Source organism: Lissotriton helveticus, chromosome 7, assembly GCF_964261635.1.
Source record: "Lissotriton helveticus chromosome 7, aLisHel1.1, whole genome shotgun sequence".
Taxonomy (NCBI): domain Eukaryota; kingdom Metazoa; phylum Chordata; class Amphibia; order Caudata; family Salamandridae; genus Lissotriton; species Lissotriton helveticus.
The window spans coordinates 860,949,566-860,969,191 of record NC_136068.1 but is presented as its reverse complement, the minus strand read 5'-3'; the positions used below and the strand labels follow the sequence as shown (position 1 = coordinate 860,969,191).

Below are 19,626 nucleotides of genomic sequence, written 5' to 3'. Positions count from 1 at the left end.
CAACAGAGATAGCTGTGTTTGATCCTAATTTCTATAGAGTGAAACAAAAGCATTTACAAAGAGAAAGAAACAACATAATTAAACCACACTCTAGACAGTTTCTAAGCAGTTCTGTCAGAAGGCGATGAAGGACCAAAAAATCCTCCCAGGATTCATCCCCCTGTGTTCAAACAATCCTTGGCCTTAATTTCTGATACAAAAAAACGGATTTGATCTTTCCAGATGACTTTCAGCCGAGCCGGGTTAAGTAGAAAGGCCTGCGCCCCCTTCTCCTGAAATTGGATGATCATTTGCCTCAGCGGCTATCTTCGTTCCACTGTAATGTGGCAGAAGTCTTGCCTGGTAAAGAAAGTGAATCCATCCGCTGCCCGCTGCGCCTCAGGTCTTGCTTTTTCAAACACATTCTGTCTCAGTAAAAAAATTCCCAAAACACACTAGAAGCGCTCTGGGTTTTGCATCTGGGCAAACTGGCTGTCGAATATTAAAGGGAACCCGGTGTACTCTTTGTATTTCTTGGGCCCGATTCCATCCTACCAGCTCCGGAATTTTTTTTCCAGAAGTTGGACCATAAAAGTGCGTGCATCGGAGCCTTCCTTCCCCTCCGGAATTCCCAGGAAATGCAGGTTATTCCTTCTTTGCCGATTTTCACCTTCCTCAAGCTTCCACTGTATGTCCTTGAGTTGCCCCTCATGTGCCGTAACTTGACCTGCTGACACAGCGATATCCTCTTCTAGTGCAGCTGTCCTTGTCTCAAGCACTTCCATCCGGTCGGGTATATCACTGCAGGTTTGAGAAATTTTTCGAATTGCACCCTGAAGTTTCCGGTTAGCGGTCTGGGAGCGTTTGCTTTCCACGCGGGCTTCTTCTCTGTGTGCCATGACGCACTGCAGTATGGATTCTACAGTGGGGGAAAGTGCCGGTGAGGCTGCTGGCCCTTCATTTAAATTAGGTTGATTCCGGCCCCCCAACTGTGGAGTAGTCCCATCTAAGATCATTTTGTTTGGGGTTGCACATTCTCCCAGAACAAAGGTGTATTTTTTTATTAGGTGTAAACCTATCCCTACCACTCCCTTCCATATCCCAGCCCGGGAAACTGTCTTCCTCACTGGATTCTGAGTCGGTCCCATGTCCTGATACCAGTCTAGACCACCTAGCATCCGAGAGTGAGTAGAAGTCATTTGCATCTGAATCTACATCCTTCTCTCCGCCAACCTGCTTGATCCTGCGCGCCTTGAAGGACCCTTTGCATTCTTTTCCTTTCCCCCTCAAATTTAATCGTAGCCCCGAGCTCTCCTCCTGCTGTAGCAACATGTCATTCAATAACTCCACATGTTTAGAACCCCCGGTGAGTCCAGCCTCCCCTGCATCCACATCCACATCGCATTTTTAATATTAGACAAAATCGTACCTTGTGCCTGTAGTGTAATCGTCTCTGATTCCCGATGCTCCGGTATTTCCCCTTGTCCCAGCATAGGTTTACCGGCTACATTTGATACCGTTGGCCCCTTAGAGCCAGCTTCTTCATTTGGGCTAGTACTGCCAGTCTGCTCCTTAGATTCGCCATGAGCTGAACTGCTTCCTGTGCCCCGGAACATATCCATTATTGTAGAGGGCCGGGGTGGCTGGGGCTGTGCGCCTGTACCACCCCTCCCCTTCCCTTCCTGAGCATTCTCTGGTCTTCCTCGCTGCCATCGGCCCAGCGCCACCGTGGCAGGCGCTGGATCTGAATCTGTGACACTCTGCTGCAGCCTGGGAGATTCCGGTCCTCCTTTTCCCTTTGGGCCCGTCTTGGGAGCCATAATGCTTGTACTCAGCCAAATTCCACAGCTTTCACTTGCGCCGTGAGTCCGGGCGAGTTCCTGCTCCAGACCGCGGCAGGTAGCAATCAGCTGCTCTGCAATCTTCACCAGCACCAGAGCCCAACGCCGAATCTGCGGTAAGCACAGCTCCGTTATTGCGTGCTTCTTTACAATGTTTGTTGTGCTCAGGCGGAGCACCATTCAGGTCTGCTATATCAAGTATTTAGCTAACGCTCGCCATCAGAGGGGAGGCCACCAATAACTGACCTCACTCAGTCGCCATCTTTGCCCCCTCCTAGCTTAAAAAAAGAGTGAATCTCTTTATGGGTGTGGTGATGAGTAAATATATTTCTCAATGATACATGTCCAAGAAACTAGAAATATAAAAAGCTGTGTATGTGACAGTTGTTGTATATAAATAACTATACGTAAGACTCAGTGATTGTATGAGTGACGTATGGATAACTGTATACTTGTAATAGTGATTTTATAACACACTAAATATGAGTTGCTATCTATATCAATAAATAAAGTGGTGTTTGTGTAAGTGTGTAGCTTGTAAACATAAGTCCGATCAACTGTTTGCATAAGTGAGTAGAATGACTGCATAGTTGAGTAGGATGTGTGCTGGTGTGTAATGTTGGGGTAGGTGTATAAGTATATTTAATAGTGTTCTATTGATCTTTGTTAGCATCAATGAGTGAATCTATAGGTAAGTGTTTAGATGTGTGTGTAGATGTAGGAATCACTGAGTGGGTTTTTATAAACTTGTAATGGTGTGTCAATGGTTTCAAATATGGTACTCCATATTTTATCATGAGTGTTGAAAGGTTATACTAGTGTATGATAAGATGTATCAGATTGTCACATGGATGATGTCAACAGTGATGTCATCAGTGATGTCATTTCAGATGTCATCATTGATGTCATGAGTGATGTCAATGACCATGTCATGAATGATGTAATATCTGACATCATCAGCAGTGGATTGCGGGCGCGCGAGTTATAGTTAGTATAACTAACTATAGCGGGGGAATTTCAATGGTTTTGTACGACTGAAATGTCCAACTAACTATAACACCCCTAAAACCTATGTTTTTTTCAGTGAATTTCTAAGGTTTTTTAAATGCTAATTCCTAACAATAACATATCTGAAACCTATGGGTTTTTTTCAGTGAATTTCAAAGGTTTTTTTAAATGCTAATTCCTAACTATAACATGTCTGAAACCTATGTTTTTTTTCAGTGAATTTCAAAGATTTTGCAAATGACAATTTTTAAATGTATTAATTCTTATATCTATTTTTCCTATACTGATTTACTACATTTTTTTAAACTATTTATTTTTAGATATTTTATTTTTTAAATTACATTATAATTACAGTATACATTACATTACAAAATATACTTTCTCAGAATTAATTACTTTACTTTACATACTTTGCAAATAGGCAATAGACTTTTAAGTACAGTAGTTACAGTTGTTGTAATGCGCAACACAATTTCAGACACAATGCAACATTGAGCTCGATGTGAATTTCTAGTTAAATGCAATTAGTTACTTTTTGGATTACTTTTCTAACCACTAGACTAGATCCTAGATTCAGTCCTGGTATATCTCATGTAAACGGTTGAGTAAATACGTTTTGGTTACAGTAGTGATTTTTAAGGAATATTATTGTATTTTAAAAGTTTACACTTAAAAACTTTTTCACATAGAATCACCAATTTTATCCTATCGGAGGAAATTCACTTATCAAGTAAGTAGTGTTAACGTTACTTTTTCTTACTCAGTGGTGGATCCTGGATCCAGCACGGGTGCATCTCCTGTAAACAGCTGAAAGAATGCGTTTAAGTCATACAGGCAATTATTAAGGAATATTTTTAGTTTGTGAAAATAGACACTTCTAAACTTTTCTGGTGAATACCACACAATGGATTCCTATGGAAGTAAATACAAGTTACTGGTAAGTACGGTTAGAATTACTTTTCAGGATCACTACTGGGCTCAACAAAGCAGCACTGAGGTCACTCCTGATAACAGGTGAGTAAATCGGAATTCGCACTTATGCTGAATTTATAGGAATTTTTTTACGTTTCAAAAATCGACACTTCGAATCTTTTCTGGTGAAAACCACGCAATGGATTCCTTTGGAAGGAAATACAATTTACTGGTAAGTATGCTTAGAATTACTTTTCAGGGTCAGTGCAGGGATCAAAGATGCATCACTGACGTCTCTCCTGATAACAGGTGACTAAATCGGAATTCGAAGTTTGGATGATTTTAGAGGAATATTTGTGGGTTTCAAAAATCAATACTTAGAAACTTTTCTTCTGAAAACCACACAATGGATTCCTATGGAAGGAAATACAAGTTACTTGTAAGTACACTTACAATTACTTTTCAGGGTCAGTGCTGGGTTGTCCAGGGAAGACAGGGCTTGGCAGTTTGGGCTGGACTGTTCCCATGAGGCACAGGGTCAAGACTGATTTGCATATGGCCATGTTTGAACTGGGGTGGTGTGGTGAGAAAAATAACGATGGATTAAACCCAGATCTGTGACTGGGGGTGAATGTTTTGCCATTGTGCAACATTCCGTCCATTAATTGCTGTTTTTGCATTTGTCACCCCGAGTGGGACGGGTATGGTCAGACGTGAGTCCCGTGCTCTCCATGCCACTGGAATCAAGCTATCCTGGCTGATGACGACTGATAGCCAGAAACCGGTCCTAGGATGCTTGATTCCAGTCCAGGGAAGACATGGTTTGGCAGTTTGGGCAGGAGTGTTCCCATGAGGCACAGTGTAATGACTGATTTGCATATGGCCATGTTTGAACTGAGGTGGTGCGGTGAGCAAAATAACGATGGATTAAACCCAGTTCTGAGACTGTGGGTGAATGTTTTGCCATTGTGCAACTTTCAGTCCATCAATATTTGTTTTTGCATTTGTGACCCCAAGTGGGACGGGTATGATCAGACTTGAGTCCCGTGCTCTCCATGCCAATGGAATCAAGCTATCCTGGCTGATGACGGCTGATAGCCAGAAACCTGTCCTTGGATGCTCAAATCCGGTCCAGGGAAGACATGGCTTGGCAGTTTGGGCTGGACTGTTTGCATGAGGCACAGGGTCAAGACTGATTTGCATATGGCCATGTTTGAACTGGGGTGGTGTGGTGAGCAAAATAACGATGGATTAAACCCAGATCTGTGACTAGGGGTGAATGTTTTGCCATTGTGCAACATTCCGTCCATCAATTGTTGTTTTTGCATTTGTCACCCGAGTGGGATGGGTATGCTCAGACATGAGTCCCGTGCTCTCCATGCCACTGGAATCAAGCTATCCTGGCTGATGACAGCTGATAGCCAGAAACCGGTCCTAGGATTCTTGGTTCTGGTCCAGGGAAGACATGGCTTGGCAGTTTGGGCTGGTCTGTTCCCATGAAGCACAGGGTCCAGGCTGAATTGCATATGGCCATGTTTGAACTGGGGTGGTGTGGTGAGCAAAATAATGATGGATTAAACCCAGATCTGTGACTGGGGGTGAATGTTTTGCCATTGTGCAAAATTCCGTCCATCAATTGTTGTGTTTGCATTTGTCACCCGAGTGGGACAGGTATGCTCAGACGTGAGTCCCGTTCCCTTCATGCCACTGGAATCAAGCTATCCTGGCTGATGACGGCTGATAGCCAGAAACCAATCCTAGGATACTTGATTCCGGTCCAGGGAAGACATGGCTTGGCAGTTTGGGCTGGACTGTTCCCATGAGGCACAGGGTCCAGACTGATTTGCATATGGCCATGTTTGAACTGGGGTAGTGTGGTGAGCAAAATAATGATGGATTAAACCCAGATCTGTGACTGGGGGTGAATGTTTTGCCATTGTGCAAAATTCCGTCCATCAATTGTTGTTTTTGCCTTTGTCCCCGAGTGGGACAGGTATGCTCAGACATGAGTCCCGTTCTCTCCATGCCACTGGAATCAAGCTATCCTGGCTGATGACGGCTGATAGCCAGAAACCAATCCTAGGATACTTGATTCCGGTCCAGGGAAGACATGGCTTGGCAGTTTGGGCTGGACTGTTCCCATGAGGCACAGGGTCCAGACTGATTTGCATATGGCCATGTTTGAACTGGGGTAGTGTGGTGAGCAAAATAATGATGGATTAAACCCAGATCTGTGACTGGGGGTGAATGTTTTGCCATTGTGCAAAATTCCGTCCATCAATTGTTGTTTTTGCCTTTGTCCCCGAGTGGGACAGGTATGCTCAGACATGAGTCCCGTTCTCTCCATGCCACTGGAATCAAGCTATCCTGGCTGATGACGGCTGATAGCCAGAAACCAATCCTAGGATGCTTGATTCCGGTCCAGGGAAGACATGGCTTGGCCGTTTGGGCTGGACTGTTCCCATGAGGCACAGGGTCGACTGATTTGCATATGGCCATGTTTGAACTGGGGTGGTGTGGTGAGCAAAATAACGATGGATTTAACCCAGATCTGTGACTGGGGGTGAATGTTTTGCCATTGTGCAACATTCCGTCCATCAATTGTTGTTTTTGCATTTGTCACCCCGAATGGGACAGGTATGCTCAGACGTGAGTCCCGTGCTCTCCATTCCACTGGAATCAAGCAATCCTGGCTGATGATGGCTGATAGTCAGAAAACAGTCCTAGGATGCTTGATTCCGGTCCAGGGAAGACATGGCTTGGCAGTTTGGGCTGGACTGTTCCCATGAGGCACAGGGTCAAGACTGATTTGCACATGGCCATGTTTAAACTGGGGTGGTGAGCAAAATAAAGATGGATTAAACCCAGATCGGTGACTTGTGTGAATGTGTTGCCATTGTGCAACATTCCGTCCATGAATTGTTGTTTTTGCTTTTGGGCTAAAAGATGCAGCACTGGCTTCTCTCCTGATAACAGGCGAGTAAATCGGAATTCGTAGTTCGGCTGATTTTAGAGAAATATTTGTACGTTTCAAAAATCGACACTTAGAAACTTTTCTGCTGAAAACCACACAATGAATTCCTACGGAAGGAAATACAAGTTACTGATAAGTATGGTTAGAATTACTTTTCAGTGTCAGTGCTGGGCTAAAAGATGCAGCACTGAGTTCTCTCCTGATAACAGGTGAGTACATCAGAATTGGTAGTTCGACTGATTTTAGAGGAATATTTATACAATGGTGAAGGAAGGGGGCGGGGCCTGCAGTGACATGTGCAAACACACCCTGTGGCACGTTTTAAGTTGGGGAATTAATTCCTCTTCAATGCTGCGGTCTCCTGGGGGACAACTAGGCCACCAGGTACCTCCAGTATGTGCCAGGGAGCTGCGTAGCAGAGAGGTATTCAGAGGCCCCTCCCCTTTTTACAACACTCTGCAACACAGCTCCGTGGCGCTTACTGGAGGTACCTGGTGGGCTAATTGACTCCTAGGGGACCTTTTGATTGAAGAGGAATTAATTTCCCAACTTAAAACACGCCACAGGGCGTGTTTGCACACATATCACCTTAGGCCCTGCCCCCTACCTTCACCCCTGTGCAAACGTGCCGCATGGCGTGTTTTAGGTTGGTGGGTTAAGTCCCCTTGAATCCTGAGGTCCCCTGGCGGCCAACTAGCCGACCAGGTACCTTCATTATGCGTCAGGGAGCTGCGTTGCAGAGAGGTGTTCTGAGACCACGCCCCTTTTTATACCTCTCTGCAACGCAGCTCTGTGGCACTTACTGAGACCGGTAGGGGTGAGTAGTTTGCTTCCCACTACCTGTATTATATAAACGCAAACTAACACTACTTCCACAGGTATACTACAGCGCCCAGAGCACATCACTTTACAGCAATGAGCTCACCAACATTTCAAAGTTGCTTGCGTTGTACTGAAGACCCATTTTCTTCGTGTAGCTGTTTCTACTCATCCCAGGGTTGTCAGCTCATTGAACTATGTAATCTGACCTCTGGTAGGATTTATATTTTTAGATTTTGCGCTTCCTCTGCCTTTTCACTACACTCTGGTCACTGTACTACATGTGTGTAAGTAGTGTTAGTATGCGTTTATACTAACCAATGCATCATGGTCCTAGGGAGCGTGACCTCCCAGGCACAGCTCATATAATGTCCCGGGGTGTGCATGGCTTCCACCCGGTGATAGCAAATCCTTGTTTGACTAGTTGAAGCGAGGGGAGGAAAACCTTGTATCACTTTCCCCCTTCACTGCGGCGGCTATTCCGCCGCAGTGCTAAGGGGGCGGGGCGGCCGCGCGGCGGCCGCATGCTGGTGACAGAACCGCTCCATCATCAGCCGCGGTTGGGCTGTGCTCATGACGGAGCGGTTCCGTCATGGCCCCGCCTGCTCAATAGAACGCCCAGCGCAGGACGCAGGCGCAGCGGCCGGGCCATGATGGAACCGCTCCGTCATCAGCACAGCGCCACCGCAGCTGATGACGGAGCAGTTCCGTCATCAGCATACAAAGGGTTAATAGAGCAGATTTGGATGGTAAAAATGGAAGAAAAGAGAAGCATGGTCTCACCCATTCTTTTAAATGAGGCCCCTGGTGGGTAATGTTCCGTGGCCAATCCTATTATTATTTTGCGAGTCTCTGTAGGACTGAGGATCTTAATGTCACATGTAAATTAGGCGCTGGAGGGCACAGAGACATTTCACAGCATAAGGGATCGCCACCTTCCCGGTTATTGTTTACTAATTGTTCAGGGGGCTTCGAGGCCAACTGAATTCCGGGGATCGCCACCCTCCGGGGCTTTACTTAAATATGCAGGGTGGGCCTCAGCAGTCCCTGAAACCTCGGTGGTCCTAGGCAGTGCCTTATTGGTTCTGTAATCACACGGGCAGTACTTATGGTGTTACAAAAGGATACACGAATAGAACCCTTGCAGTTGTAGAATTACGCAGGCTTCATTTATTTTATAGTCTGTTGGTTTATATTTGGTAGGTGCACAGAAAAATTACAAATGCTTTCCATCATAATCTCCTATAAATAGCCGATTTTTGCAATAAACTACAGACAAGTGTTGTCAGAAAAAGAAGACCTATACACTCACTTATTTATTGAAAAAAAAATAACCTTTATTAAAACAGCACAAATAAATGGAAAAGGAAGTTTATTAGAACAAACAACAGTCTAACATGATATACGTGGGTGGGACTCCTCCAGAAGCAGCGTACAAAACCTGCAAGACAAAAATGAAACATAAGTATGTGTGCCATGTGGAAGGGGAAAAGAAAGGTAGTCCGAATGAAAGGAAAATAGTGAGAATGGGAGGGAGAGGGAGTGGGTGGAAGGGAGAAGGATGCTGGGATCCGCGAGAAAGAGTGTGGTCCAGCAAGTCCTTATAATGAAACATATGAACGAGGCCAGAGATTACATTATTAGCTATGGGAACATCACTTGCCTGCATCTGTGCACCCAGAGTGCTGGACCCCATCACCTTCCCCAGCACTGTGCTCAATTGCATATCCTGCGTACCCAAGCTACACTGCTCACCTGCCACCATCGGTGTGTCCAAAGATGTGTTGGTGCAAACTCCGAGTCCGGGGTACCTTTGTAGGGTGGGAGAGGAGGTCTCTGGGTGGGGACGGTGTCTTGATACTACGATGGAAGGCGTCAGAATGTGGAAGGCATCATGACGGGGTGAGCACCCGCTCCGCCCATTTTTGCTCAATCAATTCAGTGTCTGAAAAAGGAGAGATAATTTAATGGTGGAAACGTCTGGAGGTAAATGAAGGCTTATTTCAAGCTTAATAGAAAACACCAGTTGAGCGCATCCTTCGATTTTGAAGTACTATCATCCCAAGTAACATCATATACGCATGAAGTCGCCCCAGCTGCTACTTTGATATCCGACGGGTACGCAGTACCAAGCCACGCGTACGTTTTGTACGTATGGGATCGCGCCCGCTGTGCGTTGCATATGCGACGAGTGCACGCCGCCTGGCCCTGTGTTACATCACAGACGTATGGTGTTGTGCTGGGTTCGCCATTCCCTCTTTTTTTTGGTCTCAAAAGTATATCTAAATAACTTTAATCAGTATATGAGAGCACGTCACATATTACATCACTCATGGCATGGCCAGTAACATCACTGATGATATCACTGATGACATCTCAAATGACATCACTGATGACATCATCCACGTGAAAATCTGATGCATATACTGATGCTCTAACATAAACTTTGATACACGCACTCTAAAATACAGACTACTATTTTTGAAACCAAACACACAAGAATGCCAGATACTACATACCACCCACTATTTCCTACGTCTATACACACATCCAGTCACTTATACATGCGGTTACTCATCAATACAGTACTGTAATATGCATTCATAAACCTATACATACAGTAACACTCCGCCACTCATCCATAGAGTTACTCACACACCTAGTCAGTCATGCAAAGAATCAATCACATATCAATTTACTCATGTATACAATTGTACACACCAACTCTGTTATTTATACACACATCACATCACTTATTTATGCAGAACACATACTTACTGTCCTATACAATCACTGATACAAGCAGACACTCATTCATAAACACACTCTTCAAATAACTTACTCTCACGTATAGTCATTTATATACTCCAACACTCACATATACTGCCTTGATAACATATGGAGTTACTCACACATATACCACTGAGGAACTCATTCACTCACCAACACCACACATTAACTCACCCATTAAGCCCTTCCCAGATGCACTTTTGAATCCATACAACCAGTGAATTACCCACTCAGACATCTATGCACAGAGTCACACAACACACAGACACTCATGCACCTATACAGATACTCAGAAAACAAATCAATAACCCATATACACACTCATGTAGCTACTCACCAACGCATGCAGCCATGTAAACACCAACTGAGAGACTAATACAGACTTTCACACAGTTTAGTCACTAACCCATGCATTCAGTAAGACATGTTCAATCACTCACTTATACAGTCAGTCACACACCTACTAAATAATCCATTCAGGCAGGTGTAAATCCACTCACTTGTACAAAACCATTGAAATTCCTCCATTATAGTTAGTTGTACTAAGTATAACTCGGGCGCCCGCAATCCAATGCTGATGGTGTCACATATTACATCATTCATGACATGGTCAGTGACATTACTGATGACATCTCAAATGACATCACTGATGACATCATTCAGTGAATGTGGTTTTGCTTCGATATTTAAATAAGTATTATATATATAGCAATCTGCATTGAAGACTGAGTGGATGTATAAGTGTCTGGATGGAGGATTTAGTAGCACTGTGACTGACTGTCTTAATGACTAATTTAAAGTGTCTCACTAAATATATGGGCTAGTGATTAAACTGTGTGAATACCTGTATCCCTCTATCTCTTGTTATGTAAACTACTACATAAGTTAGTTACTAGCTATGTGAAAGTCTATATTAGTTATTAATTAGTTAAGTGAGTATTTGTATGGGATAGTGAATGTGTGTGTGGTTGGGTGGGAGGTGTGACTGTCCAAAGATGTGTAAATAGTTGATTTAATAGGTATATGAGGTTAAGACTGTATGTGGAAACAGTTGTTTGGATGAGTGAATCTCTTTATAGGTGTGGTGATGAGTAAATATATTTCTCAATGATACATGTCCAATAAACTAGAAATATAAAAGGCAGTGCATGTGACAGTTGTTGTATATAAATAAGTATACATGAGACTTAGTGATTGTATGAGTGTCTGTATCGAAAACTGTATATTTGTAATAGTGATTTTATAACTTACTAAGTATGAGTTACTATCTATACGAATAAATAAAGTGGTGTTTGTATAAGTGTGTAGCTTAGTAAATGTAAGTATGATCAATTGTTTGCATTAGTGAGTAGGATAACTGCATGAGTCAATAGGATGTGTGCTGTGTGTAATGTTGATGTAAGTGTATAAGTATATTTAACAGTGTTCTATTGATCTTTGTTAGCACGTATGAGTAAATCTGTAGGCAAGTGTTTAGATGTGTGTGTAGATATAGGAATCACTGAGTGGGTTTTTAGAAACTTGTATTGGTGTGTCAGTGGTTTCAAATATGGTACTCCATATTTTATAATGAGTGTTGAAAGGTAATGATGAGATGTATCAGATTGTCACGTGGATTATGTCATCAGTGATGTCACCAGTGATGTCGTTTGAGATGTCATCAGTGATGTCATCCCTGATGTCACTGACCATGTCATGAATGATGTATTATGTGACATCATCAGCCTTGGATTGCGGGCACGCGAGTTATACTTAGTATTACTAACTATAACGGAGGAATTTCAATGGTTTTGTACGAGCGAAATGTCCAGCTAACTATAACACCCCTAAATCCTATGTTTTTTTCAGTGAATTTCTAAGATATTTTAAATGCTAATTCCTAACTATAACATGTCTGAAACCTTTGGTTTTTTCAGTGAATTTCCAAGGTTTTTTAAATGCTAATTCCTAACTATAACATGTCTGAAACCCATGTTTATTTTTTGTGAATTTCAAAGGTTTTGTAAATGACAATTTTTAAATGTATTAATTTGTATATTTATTTTTTTGATACTGATTTACTACATTTTTAAACTATTTATTTTTAGATATTTTTTATTTTTTAAATTACATTATAATTACATTATACATTGCATTACAAAATATACTTTCTCAGTATGAATTACTTTAGTTTACATACTTTGCAAATAGGCAATAGACTTTTTTAAGTACAGTAGTTACAGTTGTTGCAATGGGCAACACAATTTCAAACACAATACAACATTGAGCACAATAGGAATTTCTAGTTAAATGCAATTAGTTACTTTATGGATTACTTTTTCTAACCACAGGACTGGATCCTAGATTCAGTGTTGGGACAGCTTCTGTAAACAGTTGAGTAAAAGCTTTTTGGTTATAGTAGTGATTTTTAAGGTATATTATTGTATTTTAAAAGTTGACATAAACTTTTTCACATAGAATCATCAATGTCATCCTATGGGAGGAAAGACACTTAGCAGGTAAGTATTCTTATCTTTCCTTTTTCTTACTCAGTGGTGGATCCTGGATCCAGCACTGATGCATCTCCTGTAAACAGTTGAAAGATTGGGTTTAAGTTATACAGGCGATTTTTAAGGAATATTTGTAGTTTGTGAAACTTAACACTTAGAAACTTTTCTGGTGAAAACCAGACAATGGATTCCTATGGAAGGAAATACAAGTTACTGGTAAGTACGGTTAGAATTACTTTTCAGGGTCAGTGCTGGGCTAAAAGATGCAGCACTGGGTTCTCATCTGATAACAGGAGAATACGTTGGAATTCGTAGTTCGGATGATTTTAGGCAAATATCTTAAAGTTCCAAAATTCCACACTTCCAAGTGAAACCAGTCAATGTTAGCCTTTGGAAGGAAAGTTACTGGTAAGTACGGTTAGAATTACTTTTCAGGATCAGCACTGGGCTCAAAGATGCAGCACTGAGGTCTCTCCTGACAGTGATAACAGGTGAGTAAATTGGAATTTGGCTGATTTTACTTCGGTCCAGTATATATATAGAACCACTTTCCTACACTATCCCCTCCTTTCACCACTGTGCAAACACGTCCTGTGACACATTTTAAGTTGGGCAAATAATTCCCCTTCAATCCTGAGGGTCCCTAGAGTCCAACTAGACCACTAGGTACATCCAGTAAGCGCCACAGAGCTGCGTAGCAGAGATATGTAAAAAGGGGCACGGCCTGCACCATCTCTCTGCAACGCAGTGCAGTGGCGCTTCCTGGAAGCACCTGGTGGGCTACTTGGCCCTCAGGGTCCCTCAGTATTGAAGGGGAATTTTTTCCCCAACTTAAAACGCGCCACAGGGCGTGTTTGAACTCTTCACCTCAGGCCCCATCCCCTCCCTTCACCACTGTGTAAACTCGCCCTGTGGCCGTTCTAAGTTGAGAGATTAAGTCCCCTTCAATCCTAAGGGTCCCTAGGATTAAACTAGCCCACTCGGTACCTCCAATAAGCAGACACAGAGTTGCGTTGCAGAGAGGTGTAAAAAGGGGCGTGGCCTCTAAACACCTGTCTACAACACAGCTCCCAGGCGCATACTGGAGATACCTGTTGGGCTATTTGGCTCTCAGGGACCCTGAGTATTGAAAGAGAATTATTTCCTCAACTTAAAACGCGCCACGGGGCGCCACGGGGCGCAAACGGGCATGGCTTGAGGTGATATGTCTGCAAACACGCCCTGTGGCGCATTTTAAGTTAGAGAATTAATTCCTCCTCAATCCTGTGGGTCCCTGGGGGCCAACTAGCCCACCAGGTACCTCCAGTATGCCCCAGGGGGCTGCATTGCAGAGAAGTGTTGAGAGGCCACGCAGCTCAGTGGCGCTTACTGGAGGTACCTGGTGGGCTAGTTGGCCCCCAGGGACCCTCAGGATTGACAAGGAATTATTTCCCCAACTTAAACCGCGCCACAGGGTGTGTTTGCACAAATGTGAACTCAGGCCCCGCCCCCTCCCTTCACCACTGTGCAAACATGGTGCATTTTAAGTTGGGGGATTAACTCCCCTTGAATACTGGTGGTCCCTGGGGTGCAACTAGCCCACCAGCTACCTCCAGTAAGCGTCACAGAGCTGCACTGCAGAGAGGTGTAAAAAGGGGCGTGACCTCAGAACACCTCTCTGCAACGCAGCCCCTGGCACATCCTGGAGGTTTCTGGTGGGCTAGTTGACCCCCAGGGAACCCCTGTATTCAAGTGGAATTTGTTCCCACTCCAGGGGGCACGTTTGCAGAGTGATGAAAGGAGGGGGTGTGGCCTCCGGCACAATGCTGGTCTTTTTTTAATTTTAAGGAGGGCTGTGTAGCCCCCCTTCCTTTTCAATTATTTCGGGCCCTGGGGACCCCGTCCCCAGGGCCTGCCCCCTAATCTTTCTTTTTAATATAAAGAAATGAGGAAGGGGGCCACGTGGCCTCCCTCCCGAGGCCTTAATCGCCCCGGGGACCCCATCCGCCGGGGCATGGCCTTTTTATTTTAATTTTTTTTAACTATTGGGGAGGAGAATCTCGTGGCCCCCCTCCCGGGCCACTTATGGCCCCGGGTGCCCCATCCCCCGGGGCCAGCCTTTCTATTTTTTTTTTTTACTTTTGGGGAGGGGGGCACTTGGCCCCCCTCCCAGGCCACTTGTAGCCCCGGGGACCCCATCCCCCGGGACTGGCCCTCTCCGTTGGGGACCATGGGGGGGTCCCCAATCCCACCACGGTCCCAGTCGGCTCCCCGTCTCCTGCGGGAGCCGGCATTGCTTTTCCACACGGGGAGCAACTAACATGCTGCTCCCAATGTGGAAAAGCAATCTGCTTTGCTATTTAGAAGTGAGAGCAGGTTTCCTGCTCTCTCTTCCAAATAGCAAAGCAGTTTGCTATGGCAGGGTGGGAGCCGCAAGGCTCCCGCCTTGCCATAGCAAACTACAGTGTCCTGGAGATGGGCACCCCGGGACAATGTAGGAGCCTGCCCTGGGGGGTGGCGGTCCCCAGGGCCCTCAAGGGCTCCAGGAGGGGGGGCTGCATGGCCCCCCTCCCACCTTTTTTAAAGCCCCTGGGCAGGGGGGTCCATCACGGACCCCCTAATTTACATATTTAGAGACATGGGGAGGTGGCAGTCCCAGGGGTGTGTGGGGGGGTTCAAGCTCACACAGGTTTTTTTAAATTAAATAAAAAATAAGCCCGGGCGGGGTGGCGGTCCCCGGGGCTGCGGGGGGGGTAGTGTGCCCCCCGCAGTTTCAATGTAGCCGCTTCATTAAACTTTTGTTTGAAATCCTTTTTACTTTCAAAAACCCGAAAGAAAGAAAGGGCTGTGTATACACAGCGTGAAGCCTACAACCCATTCAGGGCCGGCCGCGGACTTTTGCAATCATTGCTTGCCAGAAAGAAAAAGACTGTAAAAGGTCAATTCAAACACAGCATGTCGCCTACAACCCTTGTAGGGTCGGCCACGTGGTCTAGTATGTGCCGCAATAACAGTTTATTGTAGGTTTTCTTTTTTTTTTTTTTTTGTTCTTTTTTTTTGGGTTAAAGATGTTTATTGAGCAACCAAATAAGGGTTACAAGGATGGGCCTACAACCACACGGGCTGGCCGCTAAAATCAAGGCACATTGTAAAAAGCATATGGTCACTCCCGTGGTCAGGTACAAATCAGATACCACATGTCAATCGAAATATAAAACCGGATACAGCAATTTTCTGTTATATACACACCGAAAAACATTAAACTACAAAAAAGGCGAAAGCATACTAATCAAAGTCAGCCCACAAGGCGGAGGGGAAACCCACCAATCAGGAACACGAAATCACAATCGATGGGACTCGGCAGGGTGGGGGGGGGGGACAGCGGGGAGGACAGGCAATTCATAGAACAGCATGAGAAATTTCGGGAACACCAGCCTAGGGAGATAAGGTAACATCGGGTGCGTCAACCAAGGGAGGAGTACAAATATTCCCACGATATTCGTTCCACTGACCCCAAACCTTCGTCCACGCCCTGGGTCTGCCCCTAGCTATATAGACGGTCTTCTCGCGGAACATGGACCAGTCCATGTTGTCCTCCCATACCGAGACGTCGGGAGGTCTAGATGCGCCCCAGAGTTGCGCAATGTCCCGCTTTGCAACCATGTATCCCAAGGTCGCCCATCTGGTCTAGGCCACAGAATAGTCGGTGGGTTCCCACACATTCAACAGGCATCGTCGGGCCTCAGGCCGTAGGTCAATTCCAGTCACAACAGTCATCACCGCAAGCACAGCAGTCCAGTAGGCCGCCACCCCCGGGCACTCCCAAATAATATGAAGAAATGTAGCACTCATCCCACATCCACGTTTGCAGAGACCATCCGGGGAAAAACCCATCACAACCAGACGCGGACCAGTAACATACACCCGGTGGAGGATCTTAAGCTGAACCAGACGGAGACGGGCAAGGATGGCGACCTCTTTCGGAGAAGATAGCGCCGATTGCCAATCCTCGTCATCTAATTCCAGCCCGTCACCGACCCAAACCTCCCTAAGTCGGACAAGTAAATCAGCGCGATTATTAATCAGCTTCCTGTAAATCAGGGAGATAGTGCTATCGGGAAGGTGGCCATCCAGAATGCGATCCTCGAGAGGGGAGGACTCGGGAAGGGTCGCACCAGGAGTCAGAACAGAGGCCAGGGCATGTCGGACCTGCAGATATCGAAAAAATTCCCTATCACTCAAGTCATATGCGGTCCGAAGGGCCTCGAAGGACTTCACTCTGCCATTCACACAGACATCACCCACTCTACATATTCCAATCATATCCCAGCGGTCAAAGCCCTTAGTAGTCCAGAGACATCCCAAACGCTCGGAAGCATAAAGCGGAGTCGCCAGTGTCAGTCGATTCTCCCATCCCAGACTCACATTCGCTGCGCGCCACACACTGACTGCAATCCTGGACGGACTCGTAAGATGGCGCCCAGCCGACCTGGAATAAAGCGCTCTATTAAAATCCCCTCCCGGCAGCTGGAGTCTATCCATTTCAAAGGCCGGATCCCGACCCGGGGAATACATTGCGTGGTTAATGGCAGACAGCTGGGTAGCCCAATAATATCTCTTGATATCAGGGAGCGCCATGCCCCCGTCATACCAAGGGATGGTGAGTTTCGCAAGGGCGATACGTGGACGCCCGTCCCAAATCAGTTGCCTTTGGAGACTCTCAATCTCTCGGAAATAGGTAGCGGGGACGTCATCGTAGGAATTCTGAAGTGCGTATAGGAATCGCGGCAAGGACATCATTTTGAAAAGGGCAGCTCTGCCCAGAGGAGACAGGGGTAATTTACGCCAGCGAGCCACATCCAGGCGCAGTCTAAGAAGCGGGGGGAGGAGATTACGTTCAAACCGGAGCGAGGAGTCCAGCGTAATAAAGATCCCCAGATATTTGAAGCCAGACTGGACAACCTGGATAGGAAATCTATCCGGCAACGGGGGCAGAACACCCGAAAGAACATACACACAGGACTTAGCCCAATTAATAACCAGACCAGAGTTAGCGCCAAACGAAGTGAGAACGTCAAATAAGACATTTAAAGATTTGCGCGGGAAGTAAGGTAAAGAAGAATGTCATCCGCGTATAGCGAGACGCGGTCCTCAAAATCTGGCGACCAACGGATCCCTTTGAGTGAAGGTTCCCATCGAAGCCACGCAGCCAATGGCTCCAACGCAAGAGCAAAAAGTAGCGGAGACAAGGGGCACCCCTGTCTGGTCCCCCTACCAAGGCAAAAGGGAACAGAAACTCGACCGTTAACCACAACCTGCGCCATGGGTTCGGCGTATAACAGCTTCACCCAACCAATAAACCCCGGGCCGAAACCACATTTCTCAAGAGCCGCCCAAAGATAGGGCCACTCTATCGTATCAAAGGCCATCGAGGCATCCAGCGAAGCCAAAATGGCCGGCTCCGTCAGAAGCCCCGCCCTCGCAATGGCTCCGTGGAGACGACGCAGATTACGAGCCGTGTTACGACGCGGGATGAATCCGGATTGGTCCGGATGAATCAAGTCGCTAATAACCGTCAGGAGGCGAGTAGCCAAGAGCTTAGCCAGAACCTTGGGCTCAACATTCAACAGGGAAATAGGCCTATAAGACGAACAAAGGTCCCGGGGCTTACCTTCTTTAGGAATAACAACGATCGTAGCCAGACGCTGGTCATATGGGAGAATACCCCGTTCCCGGGACTCCAAAAACATGGTACGAAGATAGGGCGCTACCCTATCAGGACGCAGCTTGTACAACTCAATTGGCAATCCATTCGGGCCCAAAGCCTTGCCCGAACGGAGTGAGCGAATGGCAGTCGCTATTTCGTCCGTAGAGAGAGGAGACTCCAAAGAGACCCGGTCCAAATCGGAGATACAGGGCAGAGCTATATCACGCAACAAGAGGCGAGAGTCATCCACATCCCGTTCAGACACAGGGGAATAAACCACACGAAAATAGTCCGCAAAACATTCCACTATTCCAACCGGGTCTGTCACTCTCACACCATTCAAAGTCTGAATCACCGGTACCACACGATTCGCCCTCTCCTTCTTGTCCAACCACGCAAGCAATTTACCCGCTTTGTCCCCCACATCATACAAACGACCCTGTTGTTCCCGAAACATCATTTTAGCCGCGTCCGTAACCAGAGACCTATAGGCAAATTGCTTCAGACCCAGGGCGTGGAGTTTATCAGGAGTAACAGTCGATTCCAAGTCAGCTTCCAACCCAACAATTTCCCTCTCAAGTTCCACCACCTCCCGATTCCTCGCCCTTTTGGATTCAGCAATAAGGGAAAGGGCCTGCCCACGGATCACTGTCTTAAAGGCCTCCCATAGGGACACCGCAGAGGAGACGGACCCCTCGTTGTCTAGAAAATAATTGTCCAGCGACTTAATCAAGAGACCACGCGTCTCGGGGGAGGTTAGGTACCATGGATTGATAGGAGCCACCCGGCCCGCCGCCTCCACCCCCACCTCAAAGCAAAGCCAGAGCGGAGAATGGTCTGAGATGCCCCGGGGGAGGTGTCTAATCTCCCGAACAGCCGACGACTGCGCCGCAGGCATCAGGAAATAATCCAGTCTAGACAGACTCCCATGGGCCCCGGAATGGAAAGTGTATTGAAGCTGAGTAGGGTGCATGAGTCTCCAACAATCCACCAAACCAAAGGTATCCAAAAACCCACCCAGCCATTGTTGGGCCAAAGGAGTGTCCCTAGGGGGGTGACGATCATGTAGACCGGAGAACACAGAATTAAAGTCACCGGCTATGAAAAGAATACTATCTGGGAGGCTCA

The 19,626-nt window shown here is 46.0% G+C and overlaps 1 long non-coding RNA gene across 1 annotated transcript in view; it reads right to left on the bottom strand.

The window, feature by feature from the left end:
- Positions 1 to 8,845: 8,845 nt before the first annotated feature.
- Positions 8,846 to 19,626, bottom strand: part of LOC144767103 (uncharacterized) — a 30,049-nt gene continuing 19,268 nt past the window's right edge. The window contains exons 2-3 of the long non-coding RNA XR_013598062.1: positions 9,289 to 9,478; positions 8,846 to 8,974 (exon numbers count right to left, since the gene is read on the bottom strand). This is a non-coding gene — a long non-coding RNA (uncharacterized LOC144767103). The remainder of the gene's footprint in view (positions 8,975 to 9,288; positions 9,479 to 19,626) is intronic.